This window comes from Symphalangus syndactylus, chromosome 17 (assembly GCF_028878055.3).
Source record: "Symphalangus syndactylus isolate Jambi chromosome 17, NHGRI_mSymSyn1-v2.1_pri, whole genome shotgun sequence".
Classification (NCBI taxonomy): domain Eukaryota; kingdom Metazoa; phylum Chordata; class Mammalia; order Primates; family Hylobatidae; genus Symphalangus; species Symphalangus syndactylus.
In genome coordinates this window covers 43,507,380-43,526,291 of record NC_072439.2, presented here as the reverse complement: position 1 = coordinate 43,526,291, position 18,912 = coordinate 43,507,380, and the positions used below count along the sequence as shown (strand labels likewise).

Here is an 18,912-nt window from a genome sequence, read left to right as displayed (position 1 = left end):
CTTTAAAAAAAAAGTTATGCTTTCTCCCTTAAAAATGCTCTTTGTTTTTTGTTTTTTTTTTTTCAAAATTTAATCAAGACCCGGTCTTGCTATGTTGCCCAGGTTGGTCCTCGAATTCCTGGCCTTAAGCAATCCGCCACCTTGGCCTCCCAAAGTGCTGAGACTGCCTGCATAAGCCACAGTGTGCCCAGCCTTTAAAAATTGTCTTAATAGCCGGGCGCAGTGGCTCACGCCTGTAATCCCACCACTTTGGGAGGCAGAGGCAGGTGGATCACGAGGTCAGGAGATCGAGACCATCCTGGCTAACATGGTGAAACCCCGTCTCTACTAAAAATACAAAAAATTAGCCAGACGTGGTGGCGGGCGCCTGTAGTCCCACTACTCGGGAGGCTGAGGCAGGAGAATGGCGTGAACCCGGGAGGCGGAGCTTGCAGTGAGCCGAGATTGCACCACTGCACTCCAACCTGGGCTACAGAGTGAGACTCTGTCTCAAAAAAAAAAAAAAAATTGTCTTAATAATCTTTTTTTTTTTTTTTTTTTTGAGACAGAGTCTCGCTCTGTCACCCAGGCTGGAGTGCAGTAGCATGATCTCGGCTCACTGCAATCTCCGCCTCGTGGGTTCAAGCCATTCTCCTGCATCAGCCTCCCGAGTAGCTAGGATTACAGGTGTGCGCCACCATGCCCGGCTAATTTTTGTTTTCTTAGTAGAGAAAGGGTTTCACCATGTTGGCCAGGCTGGTATCGAACTCCTGGCGTCATGATCCGCCTGCCTCGGCCTTCCAAAGTGCTGGGATTACAAGTGTGAACCAGCTCGCCGGGCCATGATTTTGATAATCTTTTGGACAAAATGGCATGAGCTATTTCTTAGTAAAGGCCATTAGTAGAGCAGTAAGTAAAAAAATATAGTAAGTGGTAGTCTTATTATTATTATTATTGTTGTTATTAAGGACGAGGTCTCGCTATGTTGCCCAGGCTGGTCATTCTGTTGTTCAGTTACTCAACAAACCTTTGTCGAGTTCCTTCTATGTGATGCTGCACTGAGTATGGTGCTCTGGTTCTCCATCCTCCCAAGTCGTCCCACCCAGCGGATACCACAGACATCAAACAGACAACTAAAATAAAGGGTGAGCGGAATAAGGCAGGGAAGTGATGGTGCTGTGGGAGCATCCTTTATTGATACGGAAAGACCCTTGGAACTTAATTCTGGCGTGTGCTTTAAAGGAAGAATTTTATTTTCCTTTTTCAATAGTTCTTTGAGAGTTTCCATGTTTTATGTTCAATTTTGCTTTCCAACTTTTCCTTCATGTTAGCCTAAATGCGTCTCTAGGCAGTTTCCCAAAATAGAATTTTCCATTTCAAACTAAAGAACTGCAGATGAGATCGAGAATTTAGGGTAAATGCCTTAGCACTTGCATCTGAAGTTTAATACTGTCTAAACCCCAAGGAGACAAAAAGGCCTTGTGTGGCTGCTCAGACTGTCAGGCCCATCACCCCATCACCGGCTGTGGTCTGCTCTGCGAGTACAGGACCCAGCAGACTGGCAGGCTGCTGTTCTCAAAGGGAGCACGTGCAATTGTTTCTACTTCATCACTCTGGGGTGGAGCCACAGGTTCTAAAATAGCTTTTGGGTTTAAACTGGCCCCTATATATACAACTGACCTTTATTCCTAGGGTTTATAGACTGAAGGAATCAGAGAATTATAAGATTTCATAGCCAAAAGAACTAAGAGATCATCTGCCGCTGTGTAGATGAGAAGCTGAGGTCCCCAGGGTAAAGGTCTTCTAGCCAGTTAGTGGTAGAAGCAGAATTACAGTGACAAGCCCTGTTCTTCTCCATTCCAGAATCAGAATAGAGCGCCACAATCTCCAAGCACCCTGGAAGTGCATCCCTCTCCCCTTCTTCCTTTCCACTGCTTCTGGTACCTCTCTGTCCACCTGTGTCTAAAGCCAGGCAATTTTGAGATATTTTCTATGTGTTCAACCTAAAGCAAATTTCTTTTCATATATATATGCATTTTTTTCTTTTACCTCTAAGAAATAAAGCTATTTATGAAGCAATTCCTTATCAATGAGTCCTGTTGATGAATTTCACATTTCTAATTTGGTGTATGTTATATACCCATATATAAAACAGTTGAGCCCAGACCAATAAATGTTATCCTGAGAACTGCAGTAGGGATTTACAGATTTATTACCACTTGCCTTCTTTTTTTTCTTAAACAGTAGCTCACTTGTGAGAATTACATTGCACATAATGTTCAGGCCTACTTGAATTTTAAGCCAAAAAAGTTTAAAGTAATGGTATAGGATATTCTAATAGGAAGAGATGTTGTGCTAAGGTTATTGCCGATATAATGAAGTTCCTAGTTCCTTGACGCAGTATGAGCGTGGAGGATCTTTTATAAAAAATACTTAGTCTAAGGCCAACATTTCACCCCCTTTCCCTTTTCCTGTCCCCGCCTCCTTCTCAAAGCCACATTCTCTATTCTTTCCATTTTCCACTAGAGCCCTTATAAAAGAATTATTATCTTTTCGTGAGTTCTTAAAAATATAAAAATGGTATCTAAATCGCCATTGAAATATATTTTCACTATTGCTTGTTTGTATAGTTAACTTTTGTAAAACCCCAAAAAGGAAGAATTGATGGATTAATCCAAATGAGATTGACATCGTTGCATTTTATATCCTGATAAAATCACACAGGAACAGGAGCTATAATCTTATACTGTGTATCCTCCAATATGTGTTTATCTTATTCTCTGGCTAATGAGGAAAAATTAACACTGCCAATACTGCGATTGAAGCTGGAGATAAGCTTATGTCTAGTCTATCACATGACTGACTATGGTCCTCTTCTATTTCTCTGCATTAAATCAACACAGATGCTTTGGCTTTATAAATGTCAGTCAACATCATTTAGGCTCTGCCGCCTGCTCAGTGCAATGCAACCTTCATTGACAGTATGATGGGGAATGGAGGTTAGTTCCTCCAGAAGAATTCTTCCTTACAATAATATGACCATAACAGCTCAAAAAAAATTCTTCCATATAATACAACAAATCAGAAGACTGAGCAAGTGAAAAGCTATAGAACTGGTGCAAGGAGAAAGGAATAATGTTACAACAGAGAGGAGCAAGAGATACAATTGTGAGCAGATGGAATCATTTGTCAGTGGTCACTTTAGGGCAAATAACAAGTTGTGGTGTCCCGATGAGTTAGGGTATGTTTAGTTCAAAAGGGTTCAAAACCCTTCCCAGCTTTTGTCTGTAAGAGTCATGTGTTTTAATTGTTTTTCTGCTTTGTCTACACAACTTGATCTGCTTAGTATTTTCAGTAACTATCCCCTATCCCCCAAATGACAAGTGATCTGCCTGCTATGTGTCCGTCTGTGTGCCGGAACACTAATGAACACTCAGAACTCAGGGAGACAGCAGCTGCCCAGCAGCCTTCAAGTTTCAACAGCCCTACCCAGCAGGACAGCAGTTAATTTACATCCAGGGGAGCAGCACTCACCTCAAAAGCTTCATGAACATACAGCTTTTGCATAAGAAATGTGTTGAAATTGCAGAAAGTATGCATAATTAAAATTAAGCCTTGCATGTCCCCCAAATAATGGGTTTAGATATTAGATGATGAAATGGCCTGGATTTCTACATTTCTCATTTTGTGTTCTTCTAACCCCTCCTACAAACATTTTAGAGAAACCATAATATTCAAAGGTTTTGTGGCTCAAAATCAGTACCACAAGCTATGCCAAAAGAACATGGCCAGGTGCGGTGGCTCACGCCTGTAATCCCAACACTTTGGGAGGTTGAGGTGGGTAGATCACAAGGTCAGAAGTTCAAGACCAGCCTGGTCAAGATGGCGAAACACCGTCTCTACTAAAAATACAAATATTAGCTGGGCATGGTGGTGGGTACCTGTAATTCCAGCTGCTCGGGGCTGAGGTAGAGAGTTGCTTGAACCCGGGAGGCAGAGATTGCAGTGAGCCAAGATCATGCCACTGCACTCCGGCCTGGGCGACAGAGTGAGACTGTCTCAAAAAAAAAAAAAAAAAAAAAAGCCGGGTGTGGTGGCTCACACCTGTAATCCCAGCACTTTGGGAGGCCGAGGCGGGCGGATCACAAGGTCAGGAGATTGAGACCATCCTGGCTAACACAGTGAAACCCCGTCTCTACTAAAAATACAAAAAATTAGCCAGGCGAGGTGGCGGGCGCCTGTAGTCCCAGCTACGCGGGAGGCTGAGGCAGGAGAATGGCGTAAACCCCAGGGGGCGGAGCTTGCAGTGAGCCGAGATCGCACCACTGCACTCCAGCCTGGGTGAAAGAGCGAGACTCCTTCTCAAAAAAAAAAAAAAAAAAAACACTATTGGGCTGGGCCCGGTGGCTCACGCCTGTAATCCCAACACTTTGGGAGGCCGAGGTGGGTGGGTCACCTGGGGTCAGGAGTTCAAGACCAGCCTGGCCAACATGGTGAAACCTCATCTCTACTAAAAATGCAAAAATTAGCTGGGGGTGGTGGTGGGTGCCTATAATCCCAGCTACTTGGGAGGCAGAGGCAGAAGAATCGCTTGAACCCAGGAGACAGAGGTTTCAGTGAACCCAGATCACGCCATTGCACTTTAGCCTGGGCAACAGAGTGAGACTCCATCTCAAAAAAAAAAAAAAAAAAAAAAAAGAAAAAGAAAAAAGAACATTTTTGACTTATATAATTAATGAAGTTAACTTTCATTTGAAAAAGACATCTTAACTCAGATGGGTCAAATCCCTAAAATCGTACTTCCCCTTTGGAACTTTTCATAAAAGAATCCTGAGAGTCACTCAGAAACATGGGTGCTTGATACGCAATATTGAAGACTTTGCAATGTCCAGGTAGAATTTCGCCTTAACCAACTAATGAATGAAAACTTTAACTTTTTGTTCTTATTCCACAAATTTACCACTTTTTTAGGAGAGCTGGTAACCAAAGTGAATGATGTCTGTAGACCAGTGGTTCTTACACCTAGGTGCAAATTGCGATTATCTATGGAGACTACATTAAATGCAGATTTCTGGATCCTAATTCAGAGTTACTGAGTCAAAATCTATAGGGATATGATTGAGGCTTCTGTGTATTTTAAGAGGATTTCCAGGTGATTCTTACATTGCCAGCCCACTCAGCATCAATTGCTGTTGGAGCACAACTAACAAATGCAACCTGGGCCAGGCACAGTGGCTTACAACTGTAATCCCAGTACTTTGGGAGGCTGAGGCAGGTGGATAACCTGAGGTCAGGAGTCTGAGACCAGCCTGTCCAATATAGTGAAACCCTGTCTCTACTAAAAATACAAAAATTAGCTGGGCATGGTGGTGCGCGCCTGTAGTCACACCTACTCTGGAGGCTGAGACAGGAGAATTGCTTGAATCCGGAAGGCGGAGGTTGCAGTGAGCCGAGATCACACCACTGCACTCCAGCCTGGGCAACAGAGTGAGACTCTGTCTCAAAAAAAAACAAAAACAAAAACAAAAGGCAACCTAATTCCCATGCATCATATCTAATAGCAAGTACTGTTGCCTTATTCTACAAATAGAATGTTTTAATCCATTTAAATGACATTTTTAGAATACCTGTGGAGGACAAAACTGTTCCACCTTTGCTGAATTACTGGCCCCCAGCCCAAACACACACACAAATCCAGATCCATCTACCCACATAGATACATGGCCAAGGGGTGGACCCTTTGCAATCATAATGGATCCTAACCCCGGAACTGTGAAGTAGCCGTGTTTTTGTTTTTCTTTTTTTTTTTTTTTTTTTGGGTTTTTGTTTTTTGAGATGGCATCTCGCTCTGTCGCCCAGGCTGGAGTGCAGTGGCATAGTCTATGCTCACTGCAACCTCCACCTCCTGGGTTCAAGTGATTCTCCTGCCTCAGCCTCCGAGTAGCTGGGTCTACAGGTGCCCGCCACCACGCCCGGCTAATTTTTGTATTTTTAGTAGAGACGGGGTTTCATCATGTGGGTCAGGCTGATCTCAAACTCCTGACCTGGTGATCCACCCGCCTCGGCCTCCCAAAGTGCTAAATTACAGGCATGAGCGACCGTGCCCAGCCAAGTGACCATGTTTTAACCTTACAGAACAATGAGCCATAAAGTCCTGTCTGTCTGCAACGAGAGAAAAATAAAGTGTTAAACCAGAAATTAGCAGAGACAGGAATGGAGAAAGAATGCTGTCTAAATGTCTGGGGGTTTTCCATTTCTGAATTATAGCCATTTTCTGAAGCTCAGCTGCATTCCCGCCCTCGTGTTAGCCTGAGACACCTCTATCCTTCCAGTGAATTATTGCCCCTCACTCTTTTCCCCCTAAGTTACTTTGGTTTCTGTTACTTAAAACCACAAAACACTAACTAATACAAATCTCATTCAGCAGTTTCAACAAAACTCATTTTACATCAACAGTAGCTCCCTCATACACCTACAAAGCTTGGGTGCTGCAAAAGGAGAGAAGCAACACATTTGTAAAGTCAGTTCCAGAGCAACACTAGTTCCGTGCAGATTTTTCTGCCCACTAAATATGCTTTTTGGAGGCAGGCATTCTTTGATTCCCCAGTCAGAGTATTTTCCTTAAAGTCACTTGAATTGTAACTAAGCAGTTTCCCTGTACTCTGCCCACCAAATATTCCTGAATAAGAAGTTTCCTTTCTTGGCACCATGCCCAGGACTCACATCCAGGAGTGGTGCCTCTGAGCCTTTTCTGGCCTCTATTTTCAGAAATCTGCAATCAACTGCTAACATCCCCTGCTTGTTACGGGTCCTCACGTTTTATGATACAGAATTTTCCTCAGACCTCGCTTCTCTTCGTATCTCATTTTCCTCCCTTTTTTAAACCATCCACAGAGTTGATATTCTGGTGTCGTATATTATTTATCATTTAGAACTTCTAAAATCCACATATGATTTTTGCGAGGAAGTGGGTTTTTGATTCTGTTTTTTTGCCACAGACCTAGAATTTAAGCTAAAGTTGGTCTCAAACCTTTTTTTTTTCCCAAGAATTCCCTTTGTTACTTAATTAAATAACCAGAACCCGCTTTTTGAATTATAGGCAGATTCATGATGGGAGGACCCTGGGAGGAATTTCGGGAGGTTACAGGAACCTCAGGTGTGACCTAGCATTCATCCCTTTATTAAGTGACTTGGAAAAGGTATAAAGAAGGTGAGGAGGTAAATCAGATTCCCATAGCTGAGAATTACCCCAACGGCTAGGGATATTCGTATATGAATTATTTTTGTGCATTCATCCTTCTATGACTATAAGACTCAGAAGAGAAATCAGCTTTCTTAATTGTTTTTACTTTAGTGCTTTCCTTAGAACAAGTATTGAAGTCAGTGGCTCTTAATTGTGTGTTTTGTGTATGTATGTTACACTGAAGAGCTCAAATAGACCATCTCTCATAATCATTCTGTAAGGTCTGTGTTCTTTTCTCAGTAGTTACTTTAGTTAAGATTTGTATTGTGATAGTCTATTTTGGGAAAATTCCGGGGATTTTAGTGTGTCTTAATTTCTTTACTACCCAGCACTGCAAAGAATGTATCCCCTTGTGTAAAATGAGTGTGCGGGAAGTCTGGACATGCTCATCCCAGGTGCTAGTAACTAAGCCCAGGACTTTACTAGATAAGTAACAGGTGTGAAATGTTGTCAAAAGGCTCTTCTCTTTGACAGCTGAATTGAGCCATAAAATTTTTAACTAATTTATGCAAGTCTGCGGGAGCCGAGATATAGATTGTTAATCCAAGGCTCAGAATGCACGAGTGTTGATTTCACAGTGAAATGCTTAAAAGTTAATTTTTGTATTGCGTCTCTTATCTTTGGCCTAGGTGAAAATATTCAGATTGCCCCACAAGTCCAAATTAATTTAGTAAACTATTACCCATGGACTTAACATGTTCTGTTTGCTCTTAAGTAGAATCAGAGTTTATTGTAATCATATGTTTCCATTTACATTTTAAAATATTACAAGATGGCCAAGACCAGGGTTAAGAAACCTTTAAAACATCTTTAATTTCAGCTTATCTGCTAAGTTTGCATACTCTTCTTGTAAGCTGGATTTTTCCTCCTCAAAAAGAGAGAAGCAAAGCAACATGTGGTTTGTTACATTTGTTGCTCTTCTTAGGCTGTTTTGCATTAGGAGGTTATGGAAACCTAAAACTGAAAGCTCCATAAAGAAAAACCTTACAGGGAAGGAAAGAAATAGAGAAAAAAAGACATCTGAGACTCAGCCCTTTTCCCGCATCTGCCCTGAAAATACATTCCAGTGTAAAATGTGCATCCTTGGTAGTTGAAAGTAGAAAGGAGAAGAGAATAAATATTTTTTTTAAAAAATCACACAAGCCAAACGTGGTGGTTCATGCTTATAATCCCAACACTTTGAGAGGCCAAGGCAGGAAGATTGCTTGAACCCAGAAGTTCAAGATCAGCCTGGGCAAGACAGTGAGACCCCTGTCTCTACAAAAAAATACAAAAATTAGCCAGGCATGGTGGTGTGTGCTCGTGGTCCCAGCCACTTGGGAGGCTGAGGCGGGAAGATTGCTTGAGCCCAGGAGTTTGAGGCTGCAGTGAGCTTTGATCGTGCCACTGCACTCCAGCTTGGACAACAGAATGAGACTCTGTCTCAAAAAAAAAAAAAAGAAAAAGAAAAACAAATATGTATCTATATATATATAGGTATCTATATATCTATATATAGGTATCTATATATCTCTATATATAGGTGTATATATATCTATATATAGGTATATATATATAGGGGTATCTATATATAGGTATATATATGGGGTATATATATAGGTATATATAGGTGTGTGTGTATACATATAGGGGTGTGTGTGTGTGTATATATATAGGTGTGTGTGTGTATATATATATATATACCTATAAAGTACTCCGGTTAAGTAGGCCTTGTATTTCCCCTTCTGAGAAAAAACACAAAGAGAAAACTATAAATGTCCATTCATTCCAGGCCATTCTGTAAATTAACTGTCACACCTGTTGGCAGGCTTCTAGGAGTAGCATGGCAAAAGTCCCAGCCCATCTTCGAATTGCTCCTAGCAATGTTGATGGCAACAGTGAATGTTTTCCTCACAAGCACAGAAAATTTGCAGTACAGATAATGCACTAGCAGTTGTCTTGAATTATTTTTCCCCTTATAATTCCACTATTAATTAAATTTGTTATTTATATAGCATCAGCATCATAATGCCTGGATGTTTCTGTTACAGGCTTTCAAGGATCCCAAATATTTATGTGTGTGATCGTCATATTTATTCTCCCTAAGAAATCTCTTAATTAGGTATGAGAAACTGAATGACAAGCATTTTTCTGTAGTAGATTTTAATTTGCCTGACTGTATGGGGGGAAAAAAAAGCCGCTTCATGAAAGATATTCATAGGAATCAGTTGCATGTTAGGGAAAGTCATTTTAAAGGTTACTGGAAATGTAAGAAGATGATCATAAATGTTGCTTGTTTAGGAATTTGCTCTCCTCATTTTTTTTTTTTTTTTTTTTTTGAGACGGAGTCTCACTCTGTTACCAGGCTGGAGTGCAGTGGCACGATCTCAGCTCACTGCAACCTCCCCTTCCCGGGTTCAAGCGATTCTCCTACCTCAGTCGCCTGAGTAGCTGGGACTACAGGCACGCGCCTCCATGCCCAGCCAATTTTTGTATTTTTAGTAGAGACGGGGTTTCACCATGTTGGCCAGGATGGTCTCAATCTCTTGACCTCATGATCCGCCTGCCTCATCTTCCCAAAGTGCTGGGATTACAAGCATGAGCCACCTCGCCCGGCCTTGCTCTCCTATTTTATGTTTTGAGCGGTGGCTCCATTTACAGAGACTGTCTAGCCATATCATTGGATTCTTTCAAAAAACCTTTAGACTGTTCAGATCCTAAAAATGTGATGACTTCCTAAATCATATTTTTAGTCTTCATTAAATCGCTCCCACCAAACACACTTTTCCAATAAGTAGAAGCATTTCAGAGATTACTGGAATCTTGTTAGAATTTCTTGAAAGAAAAGCTGATAAGTTCAGAAATGGTTGACCATGGAAATGTGATCTAGTCTGTTATAAAAGTGACAATGTACTCAGCTCTTTAATTGGAACTAGAGTTTGTGTTAAGTAAAAACGTTTGGTCTTCAGCAGGAAGTAGATTATCTTTACAAGCCCATGTGATACGAGTTCTAATAGTCTCCTATTATTTGAGCTCATCTGCAATAAATTTTTGTTTGGGGACATATTGTTAGGATTGCCCAGATATGCTGCTAGAAAGAATATTAATTCTATTGCTTTTTTTTTTCATTTGTTGAAACTGAAAGATTTTAGTAAAAAAAAAAAGAGAGAGAGAAAATTCATGAAAAATGTATTATAGTGCTGTGAGTTGAGCTATAATCAATTTTGTCTGAAAAGTTTATTAATGGCTGCATTACTTCATTGCCTTCGGGATATCACGTGAGATACGTTCAGTAGAATGCATTACACACAAACTAACAACTGAACCATGCTCATGGTCTCTCTTTTGTTCAGCATAATCTGCATTTAAGTGGAAGAGGTGATGGTTGGGTTGCTGAACTCATCCAAGAGTGCTGTCTTTGACTAAGTGCTTAGTACGTACTGATACTGGTAATGCCTAATACGCAACAGAGTAACTATTATATAAAGATCTTCAAATACAGGCTAGTTTTGTTGTATTTGGACAATAAAATTATTTTGTATCTATAGAAATTAAGATGGTACAATGAACTGCTTCAGAAAGCTCAGGGTGTCATTTGTCTGATTATCTCCAGGGTTGGTGTGTGTGTTGGAGGGTCCCCTATGTTTTGGCCTTTGTGCTATATAACTCTTTGGTCCTAAAGGCCAGCAAAGCCAAAATATTGTCATCGAGCTCCCCTAAATGAGACTGACAATCATTGCTTAATTTCTGGCTGAAATAATATGGTACTAAAAATTTCTAGGCCATGGCTGGGCACGGTGGCTCATGCCTGTAATCCCAGCTCTTTGGGAGGCCAAGGCAGGTGGATCACTTGAGGTCAGGAGTCCGAGACCAGTCTGACCAACATGGTGAAAACTCATCTCTACTAAAAAAAAAAAAAAAAAAAAAAAAACTACAAAAATTAGTCAGGCATGGTGGTGGGCACTTGTAATTCCAGCTAGTTGGGAGACTGAGGCAGGAGAATCGCTTGATTCTCTGCCCGGGAGGCAGAGGTTGCAGTGAGCCAAGATCAGGCCACTGCACTCCAGCGAGGGCAACAGAGCAAGACTCTGTCTCAAATAAATACATAAATAAATTTCTAGGCCAGGCACAGTGGCTCATACCTGTAATCCCAGCACTTTGGGAGGCCGTGGTGGGTGGATCACCTGAGGCCAGGAGTTCAAGACTAGCCTGGCCAACATGGTGAAACCTCGCCTCTACTAAAAATACAAAAATGAGCCGGGTGTGGTGGCGTGTGCTTATAGTCCCAGCTACTCGGGAGGCTGAGGTAGGAGAATTGCTTGAACCTGGGAGATGGAGGCTACAGTCAGCCGAGATCACACCACTGCACTCCGGCCTGGGCAACAGAGCGAGATGCTAAAAAAAAAAAAAAAAAAATATAGATTTATTCTACTTACATTCTGATGATGCTGCCAAGAGAAAAGCCAGGAAAAGCAAAGCATATTATTTTGCTATTTATAGGAAGCTCTACTTTAAAAACAAATAGTCATCTAGAGCATCAGCTTTGGTGTCAGACCAAGGTTTGAATATAGGCTCCTCCCCAAATTACCTGATAACTTTATACAATTTATCTTACTTACTTTTCTCCTTTGTAAAATGGGAAAATAAGATCCACCTTATGTTGTTATAAGGATTTTTTTTTTAAATGTACATGATTTAGTACAATGTCTAGCATACGAGTACTCCATAAGTTACAGCTGGTACAATAATGAGAGAGGTTCATTTGGCACTATTGTGTTCTTACTCGATCTATCACCAAAGATGAAGTAATGACATCACACCGTATGTGAAAAATGACTCAGAATTCTAATACATACTTGAGTCCTCATGCTGTTAGTTTTGGGACTGATGGAGAGTTCTGGAGCAGTGAGAGCTCCGTGTAGAAGCCCTTGGTCTGATGGGGCTTCAGGGAACATTTCCTGGATCCATCCTGAACAAAGTCTTGAAGTAAGAGTTAGGTTAACAAAAGCAAGTGATTAGATGGCTCTAAGTAGAAGAAACAGCAGAATGAAACGTATAGTTGGAAACTACCAGTTCTACCGCCCGAAAGTGAGATATGACCAATGATGGAGACAGAGCTGGAGGATCAGTAGGGACTGGAAATGGAGGGGCTTCTTTGCAAAGAGTCTTAAGTTTATCTCATGAAGGTTTTGGAAAAACTGAAGAAGGAATTTTTTTTTTAAATTTAAATAGAGACAAGGTTTCATCCTATTGCCCAGGCTGGTCTCAATCTCCTGGGCTCAAACAATCCTCCTGCCCCAGCCTCCGAAAGTGCTGGAATTACAGGCGTGAGCCACCATGCCTGGCCCGCAGAAGAGGTTTTAAAAGAAATTGAGACCAAGCACAGTGGCTCACGCCTGTAATCGCAACACTTCGGGAGGCCAAGGTGGGAGGATGGTTGAGGCCAGGAGTTCGATACCAGGCTAGACAACATGGCAAAACCCCATCTCCACTAAAAATACAAAAAATTAACCAGGGTGGTAACACACACCTATAGTCCCAGCTACTCAGCAGGGCTGGGGTGGGAGGCTCACTTGAGCTCAGGAGGTGGAGGCTGCAGTGAGCCGTGATCGCACTACCACATTCTAGCCTGGGTGACAGAGCAAGACCCTGTCTCCAAAAAAAAAAAAAAGAGGGAGAAAAGAAAAAAACAAAATGAGACTAGGCATGGAGGCTCACACCTGTAATCCCAACACTTTGGAAGGCTGATGCGAGAGGATCGCTTGAGGCTAAGAGTTAAGAGTTCAAGATGAGCCTGAACAACATAGTGAGACCCATCTCTATTAGAAATAAATAAATAATAATTTTTTAAAAGAGAATGGCATCATTAGATTTGTGGTGTCCAGTGAAGAATGAACATAGGGATGGGCAGACCTGAGGGAGTGAGTTAGGCTGCGGTTGTGTCCGGGGTGGGGACATGGGCAGGCAGCAGCCGTAGGAGTAGGGAGGAAAGATACCAGCATGCTTCGTTTTACTGCACACTGCTGTATCATGCTTCACAGATACTGCACTGTGGCAATCCTGTGTCAAGCAAGTCTACCAGCACCATTTATTCCGACACCATGTGCTCACTTCGTGTCTCTGTGTCACATTTTGGTAATTCTAGCAATATTTCAAGCTGCTTCGTTATTTTTATATCTGTGATAGTGATCTGTGATCAGTGATCTTTGATGTTACTATTTTAATTGTTCTGAGGTACCATGAACTGTGCCCATATAAGATGGCAAATTTAATCGAAAAAAATTTTTTTTTTTTTTGAGACGGAGTCTCGCTGTCACCCAGGCTGGAGTGCAGTGGCGCGATCTCGGCTCACTGCAAGCTCTGCCTCCCGGGTTCACGCCATTCACCCACCTCAGCCTCCTGAGTAGCTGGGACTACAGGCGCCCGCCACCACGCCCGGCTAATTTTGTTTTTGTATTTTTAGTAGAGACAGGGTTTCACCATGTTAGCCAAGATGATCTTGATCTCCTGACCTCGTGATGCGCCTGCCCTGGCCTCCCAAAGTGCTGGGATTACAGGTGTGAGCCACCGTGCCCGGCCATCAATAAATGTTTTGTGTGTTCTGACTACTCTCCCAGATGGCCTTTCCCTCATCTTTCTCCTCCTCCTTGGCTTTCCCTATCCTCTGAGACATAGCAATATCGCAATTAGGCCAGTTAATATTCCTACAGTGGCCTGTGTGTTCAGGTGAAAGGAAGAGGCACACATCTCTCACTTTCAATCAAAAGCTAGAAATGATTAAGCTTAGTGAGTAAGGCATATTAAAAGCTGAGAGAGGCCAAAAGCTAGTCCTCTTGTGCCAAACCAGCTAGCCAAGCTGTGACTGCAAAGGAATAGTTTTTGAAGGTAATTAAAAGTGCTAATCCAGTGAACATGAATTATAAGAAAGTGAAACAGACTTATTGCTGATAGAGAGTTTTAATGGTCTGAATAGAAGATCAAACCAGCCACAACATTCCCCTAAGCCAAAGCCTAATCCAGAACAAAGCCCTAACTCTCTTCCATTCTACGAAGGCTGAGAGAGGTGAGGAAGCTACAGAAGAAAAGTTGGAAGCTAGCAGAGGTTGCTTCATGAGGTTTCAGGAAAGAAGCCATCTCTCTAACATGAAAGTGCAAGGTGAAGTAGCAAGTGCTGAAGGAGAAGCTGCAGCAAGTTATCTGGAAGATCCAGCTAAGATCACTGATGAAGGTGGCTACACTAAACAACAGATTTTCAATGCTGTTGAGTTCCTATATTGGAAGACGATGCCGTCTAGGATTTTCATAGCGTGAGAGGAGAAGTCGATGCCTCAGTTCCAAGCTTTGAAAGACAGGCTGACTCTCTAGTTAGGAGCTGATGCACCTGGTGACTTTAAGTTAAAGCCATTGCTCACTGACCATTCAAAAAATTCTAGGGCCCTTAAGAATTATGCTAGATCTACTCTGTCTGTGCTCTGTAAATGGAACAGCATCCATATGGCTTCTGGATGACAGCATATCTGTTTATAGCATGGTTTACTATTTTAAGCTGAATGTTGAGAACTACTATTCAGAAAAAAAGATTTCTTTAAAAATATTACTGCTCATTGACAAGGCACCTGGTCACCCAGGAGCTCTGATGGAGATGCACAAGATTAATGTTGCTTTCATGCTTGCAAACACAACATCCATTTTGCAGCTCATGAATCATGGATGGTTTCATCTTTCAAGTCTTACTTTAAAAATACATTTGTTAAGGCTATAATTGCCATAGATAATGATTCCTCTGGTGGATCTGGGCAAAGTAAACTGAAAACTTTCTGCAAAAGGATTTACCACTCCAGATGCCATTAAGAACATTCATGATTCGCAGGAGGATGTTAAAATATCAACATTTTGAAGAAGTTTATTTCAACCCTCATGGAAGACTTCGAGCAGTTCAAGACTTCAGTGGGGCTGGGCGCGGTGGCTCACACCGGTAATTCCAGCACTTTTGGAGGCCGAGGCGGGCAGATTGCCTGAGCTCAGGAGTTCGCGACCAGCCTGAGCAACACGGTGAAACTCCGTCTCTACTAAAATACAAAAAAAAAATTAGCAGGGCGTGGTGGCACGGGCCTGTAGTCCCAGCTACTCAGGAGGCTGAGGCAGGATAATCGCTTGAACCCAGGAGACAGAGGTTGCAGTGAGCCGAGATTGCGCCACCGCACCCAGCCTGGCGACACAGCGGACTCCATCTAAAAAAGAAAAAAAAAAAAGAAAGAAACTTCAGTGGAGGATGTAACTGCAGAAATATCAAGAGAACTGGAATTAGAAGTGGAAGCCAGGTAAGGTGGCTTACACCTGTAATTTCAGCTACTTGGGAGGCTGAGGTGAGAGGCTCAGGCCAGGAGTTTGAGACCAGCCTGGGCAACATAGTGAGGCGACGTCTCTCTCTCTCTCTCTCTTTTTTTTTTTTTTTTTTTTTGAGACAAGGTCTGGCTTTGTCACTCAGGCTAGAGTATGTGGTGGCATAATCTCAGTGACCTCTGTCTCCCAGGCTCAAGTGACCCTCCTGCCTCAGCCTCCCGAGTAGCTGGGACTATAGGTGCACACTACCATTCCTGGCTAATTTTTATTTTATTTTGTTTTGTTTTGTTTTGTTTTATTTTGTTTTTGTAGAGATGGGATTTCACTGTGTTGCCCAGGCTGGTCTCGAACTCTTGAACTCAAGTAATCCACCCACCCTAACTTTCCAAAGTGCTGGGATTATAGGCATGAGCGACCACACCAAGGCCCCATCTCTTAAAAAAATTTTTTTAATTAGCCAGGCATGGAGCACATGCCTATAGTCCTAGCTACTTGGGAGGCTGATGCAGGAGGATTACTTGAGCCCAGGGGTTCAAGGTTGCCGTGAGTTATGGTGGCGCTACTTCACTCTAACCATGGTGAGAGCAAAATCCTGTCTTAAAAATTAAAAAAAAAAAAAGTAAACCTGAAGATGCGACTGAATTGCTGCAATCCCATAATCGAATTTTATCAGACGAGGAATTGCTTTTTTTTTTTTTTAGAGACAGAGTCTCACTCTGTCACCCAGGCTGGAGTGCAGTGGCATGATCTCGGCTCACTGCAACATATGCCTCCCAGGTTCAAGAGATTCTCCTGCCCCAGCCTCCTGAGTAGCTGGGACGACAGGTGGGCGCCGCCACGCCTGGCTAATTTTTGTATTTTTAGTAGAGACGGGGTTTCACCGTGTTAGCCAGGCTAGTCTCAAACTCCTGACTTCAAGTGATCCACCCGTCTCAGCCTCCCAAAGTGCTGAGATTACAGGCATGAGTCACCACACCTGGCCTGAGGAATTGCTTCTTAGAAATGAGCAAAGAAGGTGGTTTCTTGATGGAATCTACTCCTGGTGAAGATGCTGTGAACATTGTTGAAACCACCACAGAGGATTTAGAATATTACATAGTTAGTTGATAAAGCAGCAACAGAGTTTGGGAGGATTGACTCCAGTTTTGAAAGAAATTCTGCTGTGGGTAAAATGCTACCAAACAGCATCACATGCTACAGAGAAATCTTTTGTGAAAGGAAGAGTCAATTGATGCAGCAAACTTCATTGTTTCCTTATAAGAAATTGTCACAACCATCCCAGCCTTTACCAACTACCATCCTGATCACTCAACAGCCACCAACATTGAGATAAGACCCTCCACCAGCAAAAAAAAAAATGGCTTACTGAAGGCTCAGATAATTGTTAGCATTTTTTAGCAATAAGGTATTTTTAATTAAGCTATGTACGTTGGTTTTTTAGACATTGTGCTATGGCACACTCAGACGATAGTGTAGTGTAAACATAACTTTTATATGCACTGGGAAATTAAAATATTTGCTTTATTGCAGTGGCCTGGAAGTGAACTCACAATATCTCTGAAGTATGCCTGTACAGAGTCAATAGATAATTTTTCTTTTTTCTTTCTTTCGTTCTTTCTTTTTTTTTCTTTTCTTTTTTTCTTTTGTTAGACACGGTCTTGCTCTGTTGCCCAGGCTGGGGTACAGTGGTGCAATCGGAGCTCACAGCAGCCTCCAACTCCTGAGCTCAGACGATCCTCCCACCTCAGCCTCCTGGGTAGCTGGGACTATAGGTACATGCCACAGTGCCTAGTGGAGAAAAATTTAAAACATAGAAAGATGTAATACATAACTGAATGATGATAGGCAAGAAGGAGGGTATCCTGAGTAAAGGAGGCATCTGTGATGACTGGGTTTCTAGTTTACTCCGAGTATTAGTGGTCTCATAAACAAACTGGGAATAGAAGAGAAAGGAGGATATTTGTTTGGAGGTAGGTGGATCATGTGATTTAGAAATTCAGGCTTTCTAAAGAGATTTCAGGTTAGTCAATTAGTTTGAATTTGTGTCAGATCTTTTTTTTCTGGTTAACCATTGCCATATCAGATCTTATAAGCCAAAAAGAACAAATGACCTAAACAATAAATTTTTTTTATTTTTAATTTTTATGGATACATAGAAGGTGTATATATTTATGGGGTACATGAGATATTTTGATACAGGTTTGCAATGCATAGTAATCATATCATAGAGAATGGAGTGTCCATCACCTCAAGCATTTATCCTTTGGGTTACAATCCAGTTATACTCTTTTAGTTATTTTTAAACGTACAGTTATTATTGACTATAGTTACCCTGTTGTGCTATCAAATAATAGGTCTCATTCATTCTTCCTATTGAGATTTCTTTAAATATTTGAATTGGAACATTGCAACTCTAATGAGTTGACTCACTTTTAAAAATCCAAATAAAAATTAAAAAAAAAAAACAGAATAAATGGACTGATAATTAAGACTTAGTATGCGCAAGAGTCTGAGTCAGGTTCTGTGGAGGATAAAATATGAACAAGACAGTCATTCACCACTCCATAAATATCTATTGAAAATCCCCTAGATGCCAGGCAAAGTATCTGCTGTATCTAATGTACCAGGCCAGAGTATCTCAGCACTTTGGATATATCATTAAACAAAACAGACAAGATCCCTTCCCTAGTCCCTCTATAATCCAGCGCGGACTCAGTGTTCAAGAGATTAAAGCTCTCCAAACATAAAGGAGAAAATAAATATTAAAAGTAACTAAGATCAAAAGACAGTTACTTACTAGAGCTGCGTGTGATTCAAGATCAGCAGAACAATAAGAATTCCAAATCTTGGCCCTGGTGCAGTCTAATTAAAGCTTGTAAACCAGTCTTCACTACAAAATCACCTCCTTTAAATTCCTGCAGTTGCAGAAAGGGTCTTGGAATCTCAGATAAGATAAAGAAATGTTACGGAAAGCTTTGCTGGCTGTTTTCTTCTTCCAGGAGGCTTCTGGCTGCTCGAAATAATTCTTTACTGACACCTCTCTAAGAACACCTTGGTTAGTTATAGCACATGGTAACAGTGTTAAAAGCTGGCATGCCCAGATTTTCCCTTGTGGAGAACCAACCATCCTAGTTGGTGGAGAGTTTAAATATCAAAAGAAAATACCTGGTGAGCAAAATAGTTTTAAGCACATAGTTCATGAAACAAAGCAGCAAATATTCTATGATTTTAAAATTTAGCTGGGTGTAGTGGCTCACACCTGTAATCATAGCTACTTGAGAGGCTGAGATGGGAGGATCACTTCAGCCTGGGCAGCAGAGGCTGCAGTGAGCTATGATTGCACCACTGCACTCCAGCCTAGGTGACAG

At 41.7% G+C, this 18,912-nt stretch overlaps 1 protein-coding gene across 4 annotated transcripts in view; it reads left to right on the top strand.

Annotated features, from left to right (window-relative positions):
• PRICKLE1 (prickle planar cell polarity protein 1) overlaps positions 1–18,912 on the top strand; it is a 137,005-nt gene that overhangs the window by 84,260 nt on the left and 33,833 nt on the right. Inside the window, exon 1 of one of the 4 annotated variants that reach the window (XM_063620150.1) lies at positions 976–1,124. The exons of 2 other annotated variants lie outside the window; for them this stretch is intronic. The gene's annotated coding sequence lies outside the window, so the exon portion shown is untranslated. Of the gene's footprint in view, positions 1–975; positions 1,125–18,912 lie in introns of those variants that run through there. One more of the 4 variants, XM_063620151.1, reaches the window with a different exon arrangement.